General features: G+C 39.7%; 1 non-coding gene across 1 annotated transcript; it reads right to left on the bottom strand.

Moving 5' to 3' along the window:
* Window positions 1-405: 405 nt before the first annotated feature.
* LOC131232027 (small nucleolar RNA R71) lies at window positions 406-512 on the bottom strand. The gene has a single exon (XR_009164634.1). It is a non-coding gene; the product is annotated as a small nucleolar RNA R71 (small nucleolar RNA).
* Window positions 513-6,000: the final 5,488 nt, after the last annotated feature.

Below are 6,000 nucleotides of genomic sequence, written 5' to 3' on the forward strand. Positions count from 1 at the left end.
TAGAAGATTTAGAAACATCCTATTTGAAATGGCGGACGAGAATGAAATAAAAGCTCTTCGAAATTATTCAGCTCCTATCCAATTCAATGCACCTTCATGCATAGTGTTGCCAGCCACCACGGCAGCACACTTTGAACTTAAGCCTGGGGTCACACAATTGTTGCCTTCCTTCTATGGTTTAGACAAGGAGGATCCATATCATCATGTGAAGGATTCTTAGACATTTGCTCTACCTTTAGGTTCCAAAACTTTTCAAACGATTCGATCCGTTTGCGCCTTTTTCCTTTTTCTTTGAAGGATAAGGTGAAAGCATGGTTGAATTCTTTAGGAGTTGGGTCTATCACTACATGGGACCAACTGTCTAAGAAGTTCTTAAACAAGTTCTTCCCTGTCCACAAAACTAATGCTCTCCGTAAAGAAATTACTAACTTCACACAAAAAGAGGGTGAACACTTTCATGAATGTTGGGAAAGATGGAAGGACTTGCTTCTTAAATGCCCATACTATGGTTTTGAGAAGTGGCAACAAGTTCAATACTTTTATGATAGTTTGACACCCCAAAACCGTCGCATGGTTGATGCCACTAGTGGAGGGTCATTCATGACCAAAAGTGATGTCGAAGCGTGGAATTTCTTTGATACCATGTGTAAAAATTCCCAGCAATGGGACTACTCAAATAGAAGTAAAAGAAGTCCCCAACCACAGAAGAAAGGAGTCATATGTTCTAATCCCACCCATCCTATGCAGTCTTGTCCATCTGGTGCAGCATTCCAGGAATTTATCTTGAAACAAGTACATGCTATGAATACCTTTCGAAGAACTGGGAACGATCCTTACTCAGACACCTACAATCCAGGGTGGGCTAGGCATCCAAATGTTTCTTGGGCAAAAGGACCACAACAAGGAGGACTATCTAGAAATCCTCCTATGCAACTTTACCCCCAAGTTGGCAGTCAACAGCTTCAACAGTTTCCGCAATATCAACAAGTTCCTCCACAACCAAGGAAACCATCTCTTGAAGATACACTCAATCTTTTTATGCAGAGTTCACTTCAATTTCAAAAAGATACCCAACAAACTTTACTAGCTAATCAGCAAAGCTTACATGCAAATGTGCAATCTATTGCCAAGCTGGAAGTACAATTGGGTCAACTTGCTGCTACATTGAGGAAGAGAGAGAAGGGCAAGTTTCCTAGCTAACTTGTGGTAAATCCAAAAGGACTGTATGAGATTGGCTCTAATTCAAACCAAGAATAATATCATGAGCAAGCCAAATCAATCATTACCCTTAGGTTCGGCAAGCAGATCGAGAACAAGTAGAGATGCCTAGGGAAGAATCAAAGTCCAATTCGAAAGATCAAACTGAAGAGGAGAGACATACTAGTACATCCAAAGTCTAACAACACTCTGACTCTCCAGGAACCACTCCCGTGCCACCTTATGTGCCTAAAGAACCTTTTCCTCAACGTTTGGCACTAGTTAAGAAAGGAAACAATTTAAATGACATATTGGAAATGTTTAAGCAAGTGCAAATTAACATTCCATTGCTTGATGCTATCAAGCAAGTCCCTGCTTACGCTAAGTTTCTTAAGGATTTATGCACCCAAAAGTGTAAGATGAATGTCCTAAGAAGGTCTTCCTTGTAGAGCAACTCAGCTCCATGATTCAAAACAACACCCCTCCTAAATTTAGGGATCTAGGAGCTCCTACCATTTCTTGCGTCATAGGAGATCATAAGGTTGAGAAGGCATTGCTTGATTTAGGGGCGAGCGTTAATTTATTACCATATTCTATATATGAGTAGCTAGGACTAGGTGAGCTGAAACCAACTAAAATAACACTACAACTAGGTGATAGATCTGTCAAGGTGCCCCGTGGTGTTATTGAGGATGTGCTAATCCAAGTTGATAAGTTTTATTTTCAAGTGGATTTCATCATACTAGATACTCAACCTGTCCAGAATCCTACTAGTCAAATTCCGATTATTCTGGGACGTCCATTCTTAGCCACATCCAATGCTATCATAAATTATAGGAATAGAGTTATGAAGTTGTCTTTTGGTAACATGAAGATTAAACTCAATGTTTTCAATGTTGTACGACAACCAGCAGACTCGGATGATATATTTGAAGTGGACATGATTGAGAGTCTAGTGCATGAATCTTTCCTTCAATCTTCCGAAGATGCACTTGAAACTTGCTTAACACATTTTGTCATGGATTTTGACATAGAAAGTTTCATCCAAGAAGTCAATGCATTGCTTGACTCTACTCCTATAATGGAGACTACAAAATGGAAAGCTAGAGTGGAACCTCTTTCACCCTCTGAGTCTAAATTGGTTCCGTTTGTTGAGAAACCACCTAAACTTGACCTTAAACGATTACCTGAAAATCTCAAGTATGCATTTTTAGGTCCTTCTGAGACCCTGCCTGTCCGCATAGCTTCTAACCTTGAGAAGGAACAGGAGAGCAAGTTGCCTATAGTTCTTAGAGAATATAAGGCAGTTATTAAGGGGACGATAACGGACATGAAGGGAGTAAGCCCCACTGTGTGTGCGCATTGTATTCATGTTGAAGAAAATGCAGAAATGTCGTGTGAACTGCAAAGGAGGCTTAACCCTAACATGAAAGAGGATGTTTGAGCAGAAGTGCTTAACTTGCTAGAAATTGGTATCATTGACTACATTTCAAATAGCACGTGGGTCAGCCCAGTTCAAGTTGTTTCCAAAAAGTCTGGGATTGGTTAATCAAGATGTTGAGAAATTTATTTGGAGGACCCAGGTTATCAAGATTGATTAATTCATGGTCCATGCTTGTCTGGCTGAAGACGTTAAACTTAGCGCTCTTGGGAGGTAACCCAGCTTTTCATTTCATTTCTTTTTCTTAGTTAGTTATTCAACGTTTGTGGGTAACATTGCTGTAAACCCTCACGAGACTACAACTCATCCACTAGGGGTAGCCTAGGAGTTTAAAGGCTTGTTGCATATGCTAAATGCAATCGAGAGCACCTGCGAAAGTGGTATAGGTAGGATCTTCTTTTTGTGAGTTTATTTTTTTTATTTTGCTTTTATTGGTTTCTCTCTTGTGTTGACCTGCTTTTCTGTTGATATCTTTGGAAAACATCATGATTCTCTTGTCCAGGTACTATCTTTCCATCACTCCTCTTTTACTTTCATTGTCCCATGTGCATTGCCTGCTTATTTCTTTTACATTGAAGACAATGTAGATTTTAGGTTGGGGCTGGGAGATTAGGTTATCTAATCAGTATTTTCTTGGTCTTGAGCAAAAATTGTGAAAATTTTTGAGAATTTTTTTTCTGGAATTTCTTGTGAATTTGAAGTAATTTTGAAGGATAGTTGTGATTTTAACATTACAAGATACAGAATGTTGATAATTTATGCCCCTTGGATTCAGCCATTTGTTAGATTTTATAGTTAAGTTTGAGTTGTTAACCCATGATGAGAAGCTTTAAACATTGATTAAGTCATGATTTCACATATCACATCTCGCTTACACATTAAAAATTAACTTGGTAATCACTACGCATGAAAGGAACCAGCCTGAAAAATAAAATTTTCATCATGTTCAGTAAGAAGAATTGAAAGGGTAAGTTGCATAATCTTCACCAGAGGTTTACTCCCTATAGGTGTAGATTCGATCCCCCATGGTTGACATTTAGAAAAAGTTAGGTGACGAGTTTCCACCATAGGTTTGCTCCCTATAGGTGAGGATTTGATTCCCCTCTTTGGCGTTATTGTTTATAAAAAATAAAAATAAAAATCAAAGGCTGGTAGAATGAAAAGTTAATCTATTGGCAAGTGTTGGTTTCGATTTTGGTTGTCATGAATTCTGTTGTTATCATGAAATTGACAGTTGGATCTCTTACTGATTGTAAGCCGAGATTACACTATACACTCATGGAACTCGATGTTTAGAATTGTTCTAATTAATGGATTAATATTCTGAACTTGATTATAAAGTTTACCATGAGCTTGATTCCAGGAGAAAATTTCACTCACCATTCATGAATCTTAGAATTTTCGCATCTCAACTATTTGTTCATAAGTCACTTGGGTTTACAAGAATTGCCTTTTATTTTTGAAATTATTTTTCGCATGTTTTGCTTGGGACTAGAAAAATGCTGGTTGGGGGTTGTGATGAGGGTCAAATATTGCATATCAGACCCCAATTATTGCCTTATTTTACGTACATGATAATGCATAACGTCGTATTTTAATCATGTTTTTGTTGCAGGGTGTAATCAGGAGTGTTAGATTGAAAAAGAGTACTACAAGCATAGATTTGATGCTCCGAAGTCACCAGAGCAAGGGACAGACTCTAGAGGACCAAGATTGAAGAATTTACATGCCAGGGATCCGAGGAAATCAAGCCGTTCACGTTAAAAAGGCCCGAAAATGGTCCAGAATGCAAGATCATATGGTTCCCGCCATCCGATTGACTCGAAACTTCATACATGGGATGGGGGCCATAAATAAACCGTACACATAAAATTGCAACCATTTCATATCTCGAGAAGTGGCCCAACGGACAGATCATCCCATTAATTTCCAATTTGGGGCCCACCTGATAATAGGATATGCTTCAATTTTGGTTTCAATCGTTAATTTCGGATGGGAAAGCATATGGACGGTGCAGATTTCTTATAAGAATTATAGTGGGCCCCACACTGCAGCGTGTGCATAAAGTACATGTGCGCTTGCGCCGAGCACGGGACCCACCGACGCTGTCAACGAACGCTGACCCGCGCCCGCCCGCGACCGACATAAAAAAACGTCAACTGCTGTTTCCACCTACCGCGTAACCGACGCTGTAGATTTTTGTGGAACGTAGTGGGCCCCATAAATTACCCGTACGTCTGATCCAATCCGTCCATCATGTAGAGGGCCTCGAAGAAATCAAACTCATGCTGACTGTTTGTACCCATGCATACACATGTGCACGATACAGAGGCCACAAGTGGACTACCCTACAACATTCAAATTGATTTTAGCATGATTTCTTCTCTAGGTTGCGTTAATGGACGTTCAAAACCACCCATATTTGACCTAAATTTCATCCTGAATCTAATGGACGGGGTGGATTTCCACGAAAACACTTATGTGGGGCCCATCAAGCATCATAGTGCTGGACGTGCGAAGGCTTACGCACATCCGCGAGTGGATTTCTAGGCAGTTGTGGCCCACCATATTTGATCAGATGGAAGATCTGATCCGTACATCATGTAGAGCAGCCAAAAATGTCCCAGGAGACGTTGATTTTACGTATAACATACAAGTTTTTGGGGAGTTTGAAGGCACCGAAGTTTGCTACGTAAAGGCTTTCGCTGCGCATGCGAAGCTGCTGCGACAGCCTCTCCACCACCCCTAGCAACTATAAAAGGGAGTTAGGAGGGCCAGAGCTTAGGGAGATCTAGGGAGAGCTCGGTTTGGAGAGAAGAAAGAGAAGAGAGAGAGAGAGGAAGAAAGAAGAGAGAGAAGGATGTTCTCCTTTTATCAATTTTATTTTTCTTTCTTTTTATTTGAATTCATGGATTGCTAATCTTTTAGCTAAGGCTGAGATGAAGCCCCTAATTTGAATAACTCTTTTTATGTATTGATTTCATCTGATTTGATTGATTTGTTTCTTTCTCTAGTGTGCTTAACTGAAAACTCTGTGCTTCTCCATTCTATGAGCTTAACCAAAGTCTAGATGTGGATGTTGTTTGGAATCTTATTCTAGATGCTTGTGTCTGACCATGAACTGGTTTTCTATGGAGAAAGAAATAAGAATCTACATTTCTTCATGCCTGACCATGGATGGAAAGATGTGATCCTTATGCTTTAAGGGATTATACATTCTGTGTGCCCGACCAAGGACATAGAGTATGCTTTATTTATTTACATCAATCTGAATTAGGTTAAATCAACAGGTAAAACAAGGGTTAGGATAATTAGGGGTGGATTCGAAAGTCCTAGTGTTCTCTTTGATTGAATTTTTCTTA

This window comes from Magnolia sinica, chromosome 17 (genome assembly GCF_029962835.1).
Source record: "Magnolia sinica isolate HGM2019 chromosome 17, MsV1, whole genome shotgun sequence".
In the NCBI taxonomy this organism is placed as follows: domain Eukaryota; kingdom Viridiplantae; phylum Streptophyta; class Magnoliopsida; order Magnoliales; family Magnoliaceae; genus Magnolia; species Magnolia sinica.